The 18,958-nt window shown below is 38.4% G+C and overlaps 1 pseudogene; it reads right to left on the bottom strand.

Moving 5' to 3' along the window:
* Nucleotides 1-3,283: 3,283 nt before the first annotated feature.
* LOC122910110 lies at nt 3,284-18,367 on the bottom strand (annotated as a pseudogene).
* Nucleotides 18,368-18,958: the final 591 nt, after the last annotated feature.

An 18,958-nucleotide genomic window follows, 5' to 3' on the forward strand; every position in this document is an offset into this window, starting at 1 on the left:
TCCACTAATTTACAACCCCAGATCCACTCATACTAAGCATTTCCCGAGTTTGTAATTGTACTATCTGAAGAATTCAGTCTCCCAACAATTTCACTAACTCTCTGGTCTTTTCTCCCTACCCTGACTTTCTTTTCTTTCACTCCTTCCCTTTTAAGAGCAGATGACTCTGTCTCATGCCATGTAGTTTCATGCTCTCCTCTGAGTCCTTGGCCTCAGCTGACATTCCTGCCCTGCAGGACTCACCTACCCCAAGTGGTGCTACTGAAGAAGCATTTTTCCAACAAAGGCAATTCTTTCACTAAGAGTAATTCTTATACCAGTTGCCAAGAGAATAAAATGTTCTTCATCTAACCGCCCCCCTCAATAATAAAGTAACAAAGGTTGAGAGTGATTTATTTTCTGTTAAAAAATAAATTAGAACAGACTCAAGGTTATCTCAGTAATAATAGCACTCTCTCTCCCTTGCATTCCAATATGCTGTGTTGAATGGAGAGAAAGGCATGAAGTTATAGCTTGCTCAAAGGGAATTGAGCGTAGGGGTGCTATCTGTGTATTACAGGGGACACAAAAGCTCTTCTACTTGCCTGATTTCTGAGTTGTTATCTAGCATCTGCTTCTACATCCCCAAAGTTGAATTTACAACCTCCTAGAGCAGCATATAGTTCTTTGGGCAATTCTGACAATTTAGAAAATCATTCTTTATAGTAAACTGATAGCAGCCTTCTGGAGCTTCCATCCTTGAATTCTAACCCTATTTTCATGAACTCTGACTAATTTGACTTGAGTTACATTAGTCCAGGGTTATATACTATCCCAAAATGTATATTTGAGAAACTCCTTTCCTGCTCCAAATGTCTAGATGACTCTTCATTACTGAGAGAATAAAATCATACCACCCTCTGCTTTTCCCTTTTCTTTTGTCTCTCTGAGTCCAAGTTCTTCTAATTCCCAAGCAGATATGTTACTTTGTTTTTGTTCTGCTTTCCCACCATTTAAAAAAAAAAAAAGTTTTCCAACCTGTCCCATCTCCACTGATGAGCATCTTATTTATATTCCAATGGTGCACTTACCATTAAGCCTTCCTTGATTTCTCCAGTCAAATGAGTTGCTGCTATCTCTGGACTCCTTGTCGTTACTTTATTTCTATGCTGTCTAAGAGAAGTGACTAGCCACATGTGACTGTTGAGCAACTGAGATATAGCTAGTCCAAACTGAGATATGCTGTTAAATATAAATTACATACTGAGTTCAAAGACAGTACAAAAAACAAGGTGTAAATAGCTCATTAGTAATTTTTTATGTTGATTCTATGTTGAAATGGTAAGATTTTGGTTATATGGGTTCATATAAACCATATTGTTTGAATATCTTTTATTTCTTCTTGTTGTCTGATTGCTGTTGCTAGAACTTCTAGTACTATGTTGAACAATAGTGGCGTGAGTAGGCATCCTTGTCATGTTCCTGATCTTAAGGGAAAGGCTCTCAGCTTTTCCCCATCAAGAATGGTATTATTCACTGTGGGCTTTTCATAGATGGTTTCTATGAAATTGAGGAATGTTCCCTCTATCCCTACACTGTTAAGAGTTTTAATCTGTAAAGGATGCTGTTTTTTTTTTTTTTTCAAATGCTTTTTTCTGCGTCAAGTGAGAGGGCCATATGGTTCTTTTCTCTCCTCTTATTAATATGTTCTATCACATTGATTGATTTGTGAACATTGAACCACCCTTGTTGCATCCCAGTGATAAATATCACCTAGTTTGTTTTTTATTTTATTTTATTTTATTTCATTATTCCAAAATTCATAGTTTATGCACCATGCCCAGTTCTTTATGCAATATGTGCCCTATATAATATCCACCACCAGGCTCACCCACTTTTAATGAGAAAGAACTGAGAGCCTTTCCTCCAAGTTCAAGAATGAGACAAGGATGTCCACCCTCACCATTTTTATTCAACATAGTACTAGAAGTCCCAGCCACAGCAATCAAAAAACAGAAAGAAAGAAATAAAAGGCATCCAAATTAAGGAAGAAGTAATACCTTCACTATTTGCAGATAACATGATACTATACATAGAAAACCTGAAAGACTTCATTAAAAACCTGCTAGAACTCATAAACAGACTCACCAAAGTCACAGGATACAAAATCAATGCACAGAAATCTGTAGCATGCCTACACACCAATAATGAAGCAGTAGAAAGAGAAATTAAGAAAACAACCCCCTTTACAATTGAACTAAATAATAAAATCTTAAAAAAAAAGTTATCTGTGAATAAACCCAACCAAAGAGGTGAAAGACCCATAGTCTGAAAACTGTAAAACACTTTCTTTCTGAAAGAAATTGAAGATGACACAAAGAGATGGAAATACATCCCGTGCTCGTGGATTACAAGAACGAACACCCTTAACATGTTTATACTACACAAAGCAATCCACACATCCAAAGAAGTCCCTATCAAAATATCAATATCATTTTTCACAGAACTAATCCTAAAATTTGTATGGAACCACAAAAGACCCTGAATAGCCAATGCAATCCTGAAAAACAAAACAAAACAAAACTGGAGGCATCACAGTTCCAGACCTCAAGCTATACCACAAAGCTGTAGCAATCAAAACAGTAGGGCACTGACACAAAAACAGACACATAGATCACTGGAATGGAAAAGAAAACCCAGAAATGAGCCCATAATTATATGGTCAACTAATCTTCAACAAAGCAGGAAAGAATATCCAATGGGAAAAAGACAGTCTCTTCAACAAGTGGCATTGGGAAAACTGGAAAGCTACATGCAAAAGAATGGAACTGGACCATTTTGTTACACCATATATAAAAATAAATTCAAAATGGATGAAAGACCTAAATGTGAGACCTGAAAGCATAAAAATCCTAGGAAAGAGCACAGGCAACAATTTCTCTGACACCAAAATAAAGGAAACAGATAAAGGAAACAAAAGCAAAAAGAAACTACTGGCCCTACACCATAACAAAAAGCTTCTACCCAGCAAAGGAAACAATCAACAAAACCAAAAGGTAACCTATAGAATGGGAGGAGATATTTGCAAATGATGTATCCAATAAAGGTCCAGTATCCAAAATATATAAACTCAACTTCCAGAAAAAGTTGTTCATACAACTCAACATCCAAAACACAAATAATCCAATTTAAAAATGTGCAGAAGACACAAACAGACATTTCTCCAAAGAAGACAAACAGATGCATGCCTAGATTGCTCAGTCTGTTAAGCATCCAACTCTTGATTTCTGCTCAGGTGTTGGCCTCAGGGCTCCACCCTGGGTGTGGAGACTGTGTATATAACTTTTTGATCCCGGCATTCAAAAAGAGATCTTTTCCTGTGCTTGTGTGTTTTTTCCCCGAAATCTTACTGTAATCACTACATTTGGATTACTGGCATTGTAACTGAGTTCAGGGAAAGATTTGGTTTCTACAGGGTTTCCAAACTTTTTGTTGACAAAACGATGGACTGCTTTTCTGTGGTCTTTGTTTGTATCAGGTTTAAAGGTAAATTTGGAATTTGCTTTCTTTGCATCCAAATATTTTAAAAAAGTCCAGTGCTGCTTCTTCAGATACCAAGTAACAGAGTTCCTTAAACTCAAGATTGGGTATTACAACAATCTCACTATTTTTAGTAACAGTTATTAAAAAGGGGAATTTCTGCCTAACAGCACTATGCAAAATAGCCCTTTGGTTTTTGTCAAGGATTCTGCCCAATGAGAATTCAGGAGATAATCCAATTAGCTCAGTTTTAGAATTCCACTTCTCTTTTATATCACAGGCAAAGTGACACAGTAATTCATTAGTTTTTTCATCTAACAAGTTGCCTAAAACATCAACTTTTTCTTCTTCACCTTTGGAAGTTCCATCATTGATGGTATCTTCCTTTTCTGAAGGAGACTGATCATTCTGGTCATCATCAGAGCACCCGGTGAAATTATTGACTTCTTGGTTCCTTCCCTCTCCCGTCCAAGTTAAGGAATTCCTGGGCACAACGCAAATATCACCTAGTTTTGATGGCTATTCCTTTTAATGAACTGTTGGATCCTATTAGCTAGGATCTTGTTGAGAATTTTGGCATGCATATTCATCAGGGATACTGGTCTGAAATTCTCGTTTTTGATGGGGTCTTCTCCAAAGAAGGCATACAAATGGCTAACAAACACATGAAAAACTATTCATCATCATTAGCAATGAGGGAAATTCAAATCAAAACCACATTGAGATAACATCTTATACTAGAATAGCAAAAATTGACAAGGCAAGAAACAATAGATGTTGGAGAAGTTGTGAAGAAAGGAGAACCCTCTTACACTGTTGGTAGAAATGCAAGTTGGTACAGCCACTTTGGAAAACAATGTGGAGGTTCCTCAGAAAGTTCAAAGTAGAGCTACCTTATGACCCTGCAATTGCACTACTGGGTATTTACCCTAAAGATACAGATGTAGTGAAAAGAAGGACCACGTGCATCCCAATGTTCATAGTAGCAATGTACAAATAACCAAACTGTGGAAAGAGATGAAATGCCTCTCAACAGATGAATGGATAAAGAAGATGTTGTCCATATATACAATGGAATATTATTCAGCAATCAGAAGGGATGAATAACCAGCTTTTATGTCACCGTGGATGGAACTGGAGGAGATTATGCTAAGTGAAATAAGTCAAGAAGAGAAAGTCAATTATCATATGATTTCACTTATCTGTGGAACATAAGGAATAGCGTGGAGGACATTAGGAGAAGGAAGGGAAAAATGAAGGAGGGGGATCAGAGGGGAAGATGAACCATGAGAGACTATGGTCTACAGGAATCAAACTGAGGGTTTTAGAGGGGATGGGGGGAGGGGGGGTCGGTTAGCCCAGTGATAGGTATTAAGGAGGGCATGGATTGCATGGAGCACTGGGTGTTATTCATAAAAAATGGATCGTGGAACACTTAAAAACTAAGTGTTTTTAACACATCAAAAACTAAGATGTACTGTGTAGTGACTAACATAATAAATGAAAAAATAGTAAAATATACCAACATGGGGAAAAAGTTTTAAAACATAAAACATATTATTAAGTTAACCTCACTTAAAAAATCTTTTCAAGGGGCGCCTGGGTGGCTCAGATGGTTAGGCATCTGCCTACGGCTCAGGTCATGATCCCATGGTCTTGGGATCAAGCCCCGCATCTGGCTCCCTGCTCCGGCAGGGAGTCTGCCTCTCCCTCTCTCTCCCCATTATCCCCCCTGCTAGTGCTCTCTCTCGATCTCTCTGTCAGATAAATAAATAAAATCTTTAAAAAAAAAATCTTTTTAATGTGGCTTCTGGAAAATTTAAAATTATATATATGGCTTACATTATAATTCTATCGAACAACTCTGCTTTAGACCTTTATATAGGATTCAAAGTTAAGTACCTTGCACTATCACTGCATTTCATTCCCTGCTGCTAGAGTTTAAGGTCCCTGAGGTCATGGACTTATAACCTGCTATTCCTCATTACTCTCCCAAAGAGCCTTTTATTCAGTGGATGTTCAATATATGCTAAGGAAACAAAATACAAAACTTTTTTTTTTAAAGATTTTGTTTATTCATCTGAGAGAGAATGAGAGAGAGCATGAGGGTGGGGGGAGGTGGTCAGAGGGAGAAGCAGACTCCCTGCTGAGCAGGGAGCCCGATGTGGGACTCAATCCCGGGATTCCAGGGTCATGACCTGAGCCGAAGGAAGTAGCTTAACCAACTGAGCCACCCAGGCACCCACAAAATAGAAAACTTTTTATCAGTTCAGGAATTCAAATGCCTACAGAAGCCAGGCAGGTAGCGTAATTCTATGAAGTAAGCTGGGTTTAACAGGGGTCTGGTGTCAGGGACACAGTAGAATTTAGGAGTCAGTTAGCAGGGACCATGTGGTCAATTGGAAATTTAGAGCTATGTAAAGGAGGCAGCCACTTTTCCCTGTCAGCTGAATTGTTGCCACATAGGAATGGAGGTCTAGGGTTGCCTAAGTTTCCAGTCTTGCAAGAGAAACTGAGTATCTGGACTTCTTGTGAATTTAACTGATCTTTTATGTTCCTTAATTCTAAAATTTGTATGAGCCAACCAAAACAGGTTGGTGACCTAGATACAGCCAGAAAGTTACCAGTGTGTGCTTCTCTTCCGAAGGGTAAAATGGAATTTACTTGCAGTTCCATGTTAAAATAGAGTAAAACAAGATTTATTATTGTGGCTTTGATCAAGGGGCTGGAATTTGTGACCTTGAATTTGCAGATTGTTCAGAAAATTATTGATAGATGGTATTACCAAACATTTTCAAATACTTTGCTGGAAAACATACCCCTCTGCAGAATTTCTCAAGACTTAGACCCTTACACACAAAAAATAAGGATGTGGAATCTATGAAATGTTTATTGACTGAAGTGTGATACTATCAATTTAATGCAAAAGGGAGTAAAATGTCTTTCATTCTTAAGTCTGTAACTATTTAGAGTTTAGGTAGTGGTTAAAGAAACTGTTACTTTCTGAATTTTCAGAGCTGTCATTACTTGTATGTGTATGGAAGGAATCTTATGATTGACTTTTTTCCATACATGAAATGACAAAGTTAGAATGAGCTGAATGCTAGTGAGAACAATGTTATTTTTAAATAATTGTATGCTGCTTCTAAGGTAGATTAGCTGTACCCCTTCTTTGGTTTTCATTTCTTTGAATCGAAAATCAATAGACCAAGTAATGTAAAAGAACTCTGGGTTAGAATTGTACTGGGTGTTGAACAGATTCTTATTAGTACTTTATTCTTTTTTTAGGTCATTTTATAAAGCTAGGTAGCTTGTAGTCCTAACAGTATCAGAAGTCATTATTCTGTTGAGTTGGAAAATAAGATATGTATAAGTGTACTTCAATTGCAGTTTTGTTCTTTTGCATGTAAATTGAGCACCTGAAATCAAAGATTCTATTTAGTGTTGTCTTTGAAAGTCATCTGTCATATATTAATTAGTATCTGAGAATTTTAAAAAAATCTCTAAGCAAATAGAAGGGGCATGTAATAAATGAAATCAAGGAATCAAGATACTACAGTGTTCCTTTTACTTAGACAAATTATACTGTGTATTAAAAGCTAAGAATAGTTGATATAGAAATCTGAAATAAATTTAGATTATTAGTCAAGTATCAGCAAGTTGTAAAGTCATTCTTACTTGTCTGTTAGCCATAGAATAAGTCTTGAAATCATTCTGTTCCTCAGTTTCCCCAATTCTGAAGTAGTTGTAATAATCCCATTTGTCTCTTAAGCATAATCATGTACTACTGTAGAAGATGGTGCTCTTTCTGGCAATGTGTTCTGACATCTGGGCAGATAGATGTGGTTGTTATTTCCACAGTATATTAATAGAGCAAACATTTTAGAAGAGCAGCCTTGGTTGCTTTATAGCATCTTATTGTTTACAAAATCATTGAGCAGCTGTTATATTATTATTTAGCTGTACAAACTTGTTATGAAGAGTAGAATAACCATACAAATTAAAATGATCATATGTCAGCTGTATATTTGCATAGATGATCTAATAATCATAACATTAATGGAAATTTCGTAATGGGAGAAAACACCCAGAATTCCAAATAAGAAAACACTGTCATTTTTGGTATTCCCTTCCAGTCCTAGTCCAAATGCATTTGACACTTTTACATAACTGTAATCATAATAGAGATAAAATTTAGTATTGTCTTTTGACAATATACTCTATTTCTCCATATTTCTTTCCTTTTAAATTTTTTGTTAAGTCTTTAAATTTTAATTCCAGTATCTTTAACATACAAGGTTATATTAGTTTCAGGTATACAATCTAGTGATTCAATAATTCTATACATTACTTAGGGCTCATCATAAGTGTACTCTTTAATCCTCATCACTTACTTCACCCATTCCCCCACCCGCCTCACTTTTAGTAACCATCAGTTTGTTCTCTATAGTTAAGAGTCTGTTTTTTGGATTGTCTCTTTTTTTCCCCTTGCTTTGTTTCTTAAATTCCAGAGATGAGTAAAATCACATGGTATTTGTCTTTCTCTGACTGATTTATTTCTCATACCGTTAAACACTTTAGATCTATCCACATAGCAAATAGCAAGACCTAATTCTTTATTTTTTAATTTAATTTAATTTGTGTGTGTGTGTGTGTGTGTTCCAAAATTCAATGTTTATGCACCTCACCCAGTATTCCATGCAATATGTGCCCTCCATAATACCCACCACCAGGCTTTTTTATGGCCGAATAATACTACATTGTATAAATATACCATCTATTCTTTATTCATCTACCAATGAACATTAGGGCTGCTTCTATAATTTGACTATTATAAATAATATTGCAATTAACCTAGGAGTGCATGTATCCCTTTGCATTAGTATTTTTATGTTTTGGGGATAAATACCCAGTAGTACAATTATCAAATGATAGGGTAGTTCTATTAGGAGTCTTCCTCATAGAAGAGCTTCCAGGAAGCTCTATGAGGAATCTTCCTCCAAACAGGAATCTGTCTTCTACAATGGCCATACTGTTGGGGAAAATAATCGGAGTGGCGAGAAACCAAGTGACGCTCAGAGGATTAGGAGAACTAGGGTTTATTTTATGCTGGCAGACCAGAATTTCATGTTCTAAATTCTGGGCCCCAGGTGGCGGGGTTACAGGGTTTTTATAGTGGGGTGCAAGGGGTGAGATTTCAAGGGCTATGCTGGCTGCTGGTAGGTGGGTTTAAATTGGTGGGGGCAGGGAGCTGCTTTAGGAGGGAAGAGTAGTACAGGGAGCCAGTGGCCGGGGGGAGTCTGGTTACAGAAGTAGAAAGGGCTGGTTATCTCTTGCTGTTTCTATCTTCTGGGGCCTGCTCACCCTGGGTCTGTTCTTGGTAATTTTTCTCTTCAGTACCAGTTTGCATTCCCACCAGTAGTGTACCAGGGTTCCATTTTCTCCATATACTTGCCAACACTTATTATTTCTTGTGTTTTTTTAAAAAATAATTTTTTATTAACATACAATGTATTGTTTACCCCAGGATTACAGGTCTGTGAATCATCAGGCTTACACATTTCACAGCACTCACCATAGCACATACACTCCCCAATGTCCCTAACCCAATCACCCTATCTCTACCCCCGACTGCCCAGCAACCCTCAGTTTATTTTGTGAGATTAAGAGTCTCTTATGGTTTGTCTCCCTCCCGATCCCATCTGTTTCATTTTTTTCCTTCCCTGCCTCCCACAGCCCTGGGCTCTGCCTCTCAAATTCCTCATTCAGAGAGATCATATAATTGTCTTTCTCTGATTGACCCATTTCACTCAGCATAATACCCTCTAGTTCCATCCAAGTCATTGCAAATGGCAAGATTTCATTTCTTTTGATGGATGCATAGTATTCCACTGTATATATACATACCGCATCTTCTTTATCCATTCATCTGTTGATGGACATCTAGGTTTTTTCCATAGTTTGGCTGTTGTGGACATTGCTCCTATAAACATTCAGGTGAATGTGCCCCTTCAGATCACTACATTTCTATCTTTAGTGTAAATACCCAGTAGTGTGATTGCTGGGTTGTGGAGTAGTTGTATTTTCAACTTTTTGAGGAACCTCCATGCTGTTTTCCAGAGTGACTGAACCAGCTTGCATTCCCACCAACAGTGTAAGAGGGTTCCCCTTTTACCAATCCTCTCCAACATCTGTCATTTCCTGACTTGTTAATTTTAGCCATTCTGACTGGTGGGAGGTGATATCTCACTGTGGTTTTGATTTGTATTTCCCTGATGCTGAGTGATGTGGAGCACTTTTTCATGTGTCTGTTGGCCATTTGGATGTCTTCTCTGCTGAAATGACTGTTCATGTCTTCAGCCCATTTCTTGATTGGATTATTTGTTCTTTGGGTGTTGTGTTTGATAAGTTCTTTATAGATTTTGGATACTAGCCCTTTATCTGATATGTCATTGGTGAATATCTTCTCCCATTCTGTCAGTTGTCTTTTGGTTTCGTTGACTGTTTCCTTTGCTGTGCAAAAGATTTTGATCTTGATGAAGTCCCAGTAGTTCATTTTTTGCCCTTGCTTCTCTTGCCTTTGGCGATGTTTCCAGGAAGAAGTTACTGTGACTAAGGTCGAAGAGGTTGCTGCTGGTGTTCTCCTCAAGGATGTTGATGGATTCCTGTCTCACACTGAGGTCTTTCAACCATTTTGAGTCTATTTTTGTGTGTGGTGTAAGGAAATGGTCCGATTTTGTTCTTTTGCATGTGAGTGTCCAATTTTCCCAACACCATTTGTTGAAGAGACTGTCTTTTTTCCATTGGACATTCTTTCCTGCTTGGTTGAAGATTAATTGGCCATAGAGTGGAAGGTCCATTTCTGGGGTCTCTCTACTGTTCCATCGATCTGTGTATCTGCTTTTGTACCAATACCATAGTGTCGTGATGATTACAGCTTTGTAATAGAGCTTGAAGCCTGGAATTGTGAAGGCCACCAAGTTTGGTTTTCTATTTCAGCATTCCTTTGGCTATTTGGGGTCTTTTCTGGTTCCATATAAATTTTAGGATTATTTGTCCCATTTCTTTGAAAAAAATTGATGGTATTTTGATACGGATTGCATTCAATGTGTAGATAGTTCTAGGTAGTATAGACATTTTCACAGTATTTGTTCTTCCAATCTATGAGGATGGAACGTTTTTCCATTTCTTTGTGTCTTCCTCAATTTCTTTCATGAGTACTTTATAGTTTTCTGAGTGCAGATACTTTGCCTCTTTGGTTAGGTTTACTCCTAGGTATCTTATGGCTTTGGGTGCACTTGTAAATGGAATTGACTCCTTAATTTCTTTCTTCTGACTTGCTGTTGGTATATAAAAATGCCACTGATATCTGTGTATGGATTTTATATCCTAACACTTTACTGAATTCCTGCATGAGTTCTAGCAGTTTTGGAGTGGAGTCTTTTGGGTTTTCCACATAAAGTATCATATCATCTGCAAAGAGTGAGAGTTTGACTTCTTCTTTGCCAATATGGATGCCTTTTATTTCTTTTTGTTGTCTGATTGCTGGGGCTAGGACTTTTAGTACTATGTTGAATAGCAGTGGTTATAGTGGACATCCCTGCTGTGTTCCTGACCTAGGGGAAAAGCTCTCAGTTTTTCCCCATTGGAATGATATTCACTGTGTGTTTTTCATAGTTGGCTTTTATGATATTGAGGTATGTACCCTCAATGTGTACACTGTGAAGAGTTTTGATCAAGAAAGGATGCTGTACTTTGTCAAATGCTTTTTCAGCATCTATTGAGAATATCATATGGTTCTTGTTCTTTCTTTTATTAATGTATTATATCACATTGATTTATTTGCAGATGTTGAACCAACCTTGCAGCCCAGGAATAAATCCCACTGAGTCATGGTGAATAATCCTTTTAATGTACTGTTGGATCCTATTGGCTAGTATTTTGGTGAGAATTTTTGCATCTGTGTTCATCAAGGATATTGGTCTGTAATTCTCCTTTTTGGTAGGGTCTTTGTCTGGTTTTGGGATCAAAGTAATGCTGGCCTCATAAAAAGAGTTTGGAAGTTTTCCTTCCATTTCTATTTTTTGGAATAGTTTCAGGAGAATAGGTATTAATTCTTCTTTAAAGGTTTGGTAGAATTCCCCTGGGAAGCCATCTGGCCTTGGGCTCTTGTTTGTTGGCAGATTTTTGATGACTGTCTTAATCTCCTTACTGGTTATGAGTCTGTTCTGGTTTTCTGTTTCTTTCTGATCCAATTTTGGTAGTTTATATGTCTCTAGCAATGCATCCATTTCTTCCAGATTGTCTAATTTTTTGGCATATAGTTGCTTATAATATGTTCTTATAATTGTTTGTATTTCTTTGGTGTTGGTTGTGATGTCTCCTCTTTCATTCATTATTTTAATAATTTGAGTCCTTTCTCTTTTCTTTTTGATATGTCCAGCCAGGCATTTATCAATCTTACTAATTTTTTCAAAGAAGGAGCCCCTAGTATCATTGATCTATTCTATTGTTCTTTTTGTTTCTATTTCATTGATTTCCGCTCTGTGCTTTATGATTTCCCAATCTATGGCCCTGTAGGAGCTGAAAGCACAGGTCCCCTCTCCTCACTGTGCCCTCAGAGAAAAGCAGTCAATCCCTCCCATCTCTCAGGTCTCCAGCTGCACTCTGAACTCACCCAGCCTGTGACCAAGCATTTCTATCTCTGGTGCACAGCCATGTTTGGAGTCTGTAAGCCCAACAGATTCCTGTAGCATGCTCCCATGCTGCTTCTCCTGTAGGAGGAAGGAGGGGGTCTCCTTGGATCTGTTGCTTGTGGGTTCCTGCTTGAAGTACAGTGGTCTAACTGTGCCTTGGATCATGGTTTTAGGTAACCCTGAGTGGAGAGTCCACTGCTCGTCACCGTCTGTGCAGCTGGCTTCCCCACTCTGAAACCTGGGAGCTCTGCCACACTCAGACACCCCAGGTCTTTCTGTGTCCCCATGGGTCCTTAAACCACACTGTTGCCACGAGGGTTCCACCCCCCGCCCTATGCCGCCTCCATTTAGCCTCTGGAGTGACATACCTCCATGGACCAGACTTCTAAAAGTTCTGATTTTGTACTCTGCTGCTCTCTTACTTGCCAGGGGCTGGCCCTTTCCCCCCATGGTCTATCTTCTCTGGATTCACTTCTCAGCACTTCCTACCTTCCAGAAAGTGGTCAATTTTCTCTTCCTAGAATTGCTGCTGTTCTTCTCTCTCCTGTTGAGTCTGTAGGTGTTCAGAACGCTTTGACAACTATCTAGCTGATCTCCTGGGACCTAATGATATCTTGGTTTCTTGCTCTTCCACTGTCTATCTCCTTCTATCCTGCGTGCTTCTTTATATGGATAAAAGAGAAGGGTTTAAGCCAGTCCCCTGCTGTGGCACATTTGGATCCTCAGTGGATGGAATTTAAATTCTTTTATAAATCAGCAGACACAGACTAGGGGAGGTGATATCCTGGCCTCTTCAAGTTCCCAAATGCGTCACCTGTGCCACTCTTTGCCTAAATACTCTGCTGTCCTAGGATTTCTTAATTAGGACTTGACTAATTTAGATGTCTCTTATAGTTAGTCTAATAAAATCTAATTCCCAAGTTCATGTGGAATTTTATTTGGCTTTCAATTTAAAAAATAACCCACATGATTCTTTAAAATTATATTTGAATATGTGAAACACTAAAATTGTTTCAAAATAAAAATATATAAAAACTTGTGCAGTGAAGTCGCCCTCTGCCCTGGGCTCTGTATTCAGCCTTCTTTTCCCAGCCCCATAGTCAGGAAACCAGGAATATCAGTTTCTTATGCATCTTTCCACAGCTCCTTTCTGTATGTACAAGTAAATACAAATATATATTTTCATTTTTATCCATTTCTAATGCAAATGGTTGTATAATATATACATGATGTTCTATATCCAATGTTGTCATGTTTTCTGCACAGAAAGCTGAGGATATACATTATAAATGGAGGGTTTCATAGAATTATTAAAGATTTCTTGGATGTACTTTTTTTTTTTTAAAGATTTTATTTATTTATTCGACAGACAGAGATCACAAGTAGGCAGAGAGACAAGCAGAGAGACTGGGATCATGACCTGAGCCGAAGGCAGAGGCTTTAAACCACTGAGCCACCCAGGCACCCCTGGATGAAGTACAGGGATATATTTTCTTAATGCACTTATCTACTCAAAGATTACCTGAAGCAAATACTAAATCTGCGGTTGGACTCCTCTAGTCCCTGAGCAGGCTTCTAAGACTTCCCCTCTCACCAGCTTACTTATATTTCTTGAATAAAGATTAATCTAATACTAGGCTATGGACAAAACTGAAAAAGTAAAACTACAACTAAGAACAAATTTTTGTAATTAATTAATAACATTAATAACAAAAATTTGGCACTGATATTATTAATGCCAAATTAATTAATTTGTAATTAATAACAAATTTTTGGCATTAAATATGAATGACACATTATCTATGACAGTGTAATGGTAGATATAATTAAGAATATTTATTCTAATCACGTCTGGAAAACTTTTTATAAAAGTAGGCCATAATCACTCCTACCCTTGCCACCCATCTCCATTGTCCCACTGACCCCAAGCCTGTGTGCTGTTGAGGACACAGCACCCAGGGATCCCCCCTAGTCTCTTCCCTGGGGCAAGGATCCAGAGTAGGTCAGAGGAATCAGTACAGGGTAGAGAAGGGGGCTCTGGACTTGGCTTCTAAAATATAGATTCAAGTTCTGGTTCTGTCTCTTATTAGCTAGGTAACCATGTCAATTATTTACCTTTTTTTTTAAATTGAAGTGTAGTTGACATACAATACAGTAGTTTCAGATGTTTAGCATAGTGATTTGATAAGTATATACATTATGAAGCTTTTAAAGAGTTTTTAAGACCCAGTATTTTAATCTATATATGAGGAAGGTAGTGGATAATATCAAACATAGAATGTGAAAATGCCTCATGACCAGCACAATGATATATGAATGTTTTTGTGATTATTCTGGGATTTCTGAGGAGGAGCAGGTTTTCCTAGTAGCTCTATAGATGTTTATATCCAGGAGAATAAGAAATTTTCAGGAAAATCAGCCTGAGGTTTTGCCATTAGAGTTCTGTTTTGATAGTAGATATTTTGTTGTCTTTAGTTTTTGTTTTTAAGACTTTATTTATTTATTTGACAGACAGAGCTCACAAGTAGGCAGAGAGACAAGAGGGCGGGGCGGGGAGGAAGCAGGCTCCCTGCTGAGCAGAGAGCCCAATGCAGGGCTTGATTCCAGGACCCTGAGATCATGACCTGAGCCGAAGGCAGGGGCTTAACCCACTGAGCCACCCAGGTGCCTCTGTCCTTTAATTTTTATCGTAAGCTTGTCTTGATCATCTTAACAAACTTTTGGTTGTATTTTAGTGGCAAATTTACCTTGTTTAGTGGGTTTTGGCTTAAAATAGCTTTTTGACAGGTACTCAAAAATATTTAGGTTGTTTCCAAAGGCTACTCTTCCTGTACGGCATGATGCAAAACCTTGGGTGTGCTAATGGGACCGTTTTACTTCACTGGGATCCTCTCTTCTCTAATTGACAAACTCAGTCATCTGGATCAAAGCTTGTCCTACTTGAGTGGGCATTAGCATCACTTGGAAGACTGTTGAAACACTGATTGTTCACAATTTCATTTTGGTGTGTCTGGGGTGGAGGACCAAGAGATTATTTTTCTTTTTTTTTTCAAGTTTAACATCTTAATTTTGTTTTCTTTTTTTTCAGTGTTCCAAGATTCATTGTTTATGCACCACACCCTGTGCTCCATGTAATACGTGCTTTCCTTAATACCTACCACCAGGCTCACCCAACCCCCCACTCCCCTCCCCTCCAAAGCCCTCAGTTTGTTTCTCAGAGTCCACAGTCTTTCATGCTAGAGTTTATATTTCTAATGGATTTCTAGGTGATGCTGATGTTAATGCTAATGGTTTAGGGACCATATTTTAAAAACCACTTATCTAAAACCTGGGGCACAGTTTCTTAAGGTATGCTTCAAAGAACTGCCTTGTTCAGAAACATCTGAACCTTTGGTTTCCACTCCAACTTCAAGGAATCCGATTCTCTGGGATTTGGGAGCTACAGGTTCCATTTTAAAGGTGATTCTTATACATCTTAATGTCTGAGAACCACTGATTTAAATATAATAATTGTCAACTCTGGCTACATATTAGAGTTATGTGAAGAGTTAAAAACCTACCAATATTCCCTTTCCATTGACCCCATATTCTGTTTCAGATCATCTTGGGTGTGTCCCTAGCATGAAGATTTTTTAAAAAGCACCTTGGGTGATTCTAATATGCAACAAGGGCTGTGGACTAATGATAGGAAGGGCTTAGTTCATCATTCTGTGTCTTGGGGTGTTAATCTGTGGGAACTGGCCTGGGTCTTCCCGGGATTCAAAATTGCTGGGGGTTGTAGCCCAAAGTGGTGGCAAACTTAATCAAGGCTAAGACGGATAGTCAACTAGAGCCACAGGGTAAGTTGAAAAAAACTTTGAGGAGAGTGTTTTATCTATGTTTGTAGCTATGGTTATAATTGGTACTGCAAGCTGTGATTCTAATGTTACTTTGCTAACAATATTTTGCTTAGTCTGAGATTTAATTAAGGACATTTGTCTTATTCTTTATCAACTAGTGATGGGTTTAGTAGCTCTGTTTATGTATCTTAGCTACTCTCATATGAAGACACTTAGATTTATTTTGTACAACAGCAGATGGAAGATTTAGGTGGTCAGATTTCAGTTTAATATAACAGGAGAGCTGTGTGGAAGGAGTTTTAAGTAGAGACTGAAATTTAAGGATGGGCAGAGATGTTGGAGAAGGAAAAGGAAACATAGGAAGTGATGATGTTTAACCCTTAAGAGAATAGGATTCCAAGTCTGTGAGGATGTAGGGAGCAGTAAGGGGTCAGGATAGCTCTGACTGGATTCTCCTGAATTTTTAGGGCATTTAAAACGTGCTCTTAAAGACATTCTGAACTTACAGCTACTTCCTTAGCCTCGGAGATCTGAAGTACTTTCCGAGGTTCTTAGGACATGAAGCAAGCAGTGCCTAGGTGGGTGCATTGAGTTGAAGCTTCTCCAGAAAACATCTTGGAACCACTGAGGCATCCTGTCCCTGCCCAAGTTTGGAGCTCCAAGGCTCCAAGTTTGGAGCTCTGAAGTAGAGATTAGCGTATGGCATTAGTTAATTTCTCTGCCTGTTTACTTTGGAGGCAGCAGTCATGACCCAATGAGCTATATGACCCGAAGTTCAAGCTGTGTGATGTGGGAAAGTCATGCTATGAACTCAGCAACCTTATCTTGCAACTGTGTCACCAAGTCACAGGCTGTTTGAGGCCCAGTGAGACTGTCGACATGAAACACCTGTGTAAACATGGGGTGCTCCTCAAGAGCAGATGTTTTTGTGCCAACAAATGCTATTCCAGTATGCATTTCAAGGTAGGTAGAGTTCAGGGCCATCCATAAGGGATAGAGGGCTGGTTCTGTGTGTCTGTCCCATCATTATTGAATCAGTGCAAAAAGTATGTAGCGTTTTTTTTTTTCCTCTTTAGTCTGTGAGGATTTTTCTGGCATAGATTTTATACATTTGGTCCTGAGAAGAATCCACACTGTTTACCTGGCAACCTTGACTGCAGCACATGCAGTGTTTTTGGAATTCCAGCAAATGAAATTTTTCATTTGAAAAATGAACATTTTCATTTGAAAAATGAACATTTTTCAATGGATGCTTCTCCCTGCTTTGTGTGTTTACTGCAGCTGCACTTCCTTCCTACTTGACACATGCTGATTCCTCCACGTTAGTGGACTTTTCCAGACCTCTTCTCTTTACATTGTCCTTTTATTCCCTTTACATAGTCATTTAAAACAATTATTCAGTTTCATTACTGCTCTCACAGCTATGGTAATAGCTCGAAAGGGAGCCCAGTTACACTGAATTTTGTGCTTGCTTCCTGATTTCTGGAATGACACCTCCACTCCCTCTCATCTCTGCTCCTGCTACTATTTACCTGAGCTTGCTTTCTGTTGAAGGAGAGCAAGTAGAACACCAAAAGCCAAATATTCCAGGTAGAGTCAGTCTGTTCAGTATGATAATTTTTCAATTAATATTCTACTATTTGTAAATATTACTGCAAAGAAAATTGAGACCATTTGTTTTCTCTAAAACATCTTTTGTGTTCTAATAAAGATTTTCCATTTCTTAGTGCTTTATAATTTTGATTGATTTTGATTATGTATTTGTAGACTTTTTTTTTTCCTAAAAAGAAATGCAAAGCTCTTAAACATTTTTTTCTTTTTGTTCAGGGAGTCTCTGAAGTAGTTACACTCACATATAAATGAATGAATAACTGAGAATGATTGTCCCAGGTGGGAGGCTACTGGAATTTATTGCTCTTCCAACTGCCTCTACTTGGTGGTGCCTTTCCATCTACCGCTATATACCCGAAAACTACTTGTGGACCTTTCCCACCCTATGCGAGGCCAGCTCCTGCTTCCTGATCTAACTTTAATGCACTCCAGTGTAGAGTTTGGTGAGGGATGGAGGCATGGTCAGTCCGACAGGAGCAAGGAGAAAGGGAAGAGGAGCCACCTAGGCTGATCTTTCTGAGTACCTATTGCTCTGGTCCTAGCAGTCTTATTCTCAGCCTCGCCTTCCACAAAGCCATCTTCCTGGAAGCCCCTACTACTTCCTGGAAGCCCCTGGGAGTAGGAGCTTTGAATTGCCAGAATGAGGGACATCTGGGGTTTTGAGGACTCGCTTTCTAGTGTAGAAACTCTTACTTCATTCATTGTATCTCACATGGTCTATCAGTGAAAACTAAGTAGGATATATCCTTGTGGATTTAGGTCTCCATGACCTAAATGAAGACATCCATGACCTCCATGGATGTTCTTTAGGAAGTCCAGAGATCCACTGAAACTATATATCAGAATTTTTAAAATTTGCATACATTCCTGAGAATGTATGTTTTCCTGGGGAGAGAGTCCATAGTTTTATCAGATTCCCAATGAATGATATGACCCAAAGATATTTTAAAAGGTCAAGAAATAACCATTGACGAGGTAGTGGATAGCCTGGAGTCAGTGTTTAGTACAATAGCAAATATTTATCGATCATCTACAATGTACCAGCTACTGTTCTAAGCTCCTGGTACATAGGTGAACAAAAAACCTTCCTTACCTCATGAGGTTTTCGCTTCAGCTGGGGAGGTGACAGACAGCAAACAGTATGCATGACACATTTCTATACACTATTAGACGGTAAGTGGCATGGGAAAATACAGCAGGGTAAAGGAGATCAGGGATATCGTGGGGGAAGTGGTGCTATGATTTCAGGTAGACCTCATTGAGAAAGTGAAATCTTGAAGAGGGAAGGAATCA

This window comes from Neovison vison, chromosome 6 (assembly GCF_020171115.1).
Source record: "Neovison vison isolate M4711 chromosome 6, ASM_NN_V1, whole genome shotgun sequence".
NCBI classification, from domain to species: domain Eukaryota; kingdom Metazoa; phylum Chordata; class Mammalia; order Carnivora; family Mustelidae; genus Neogale; species Neogale vison.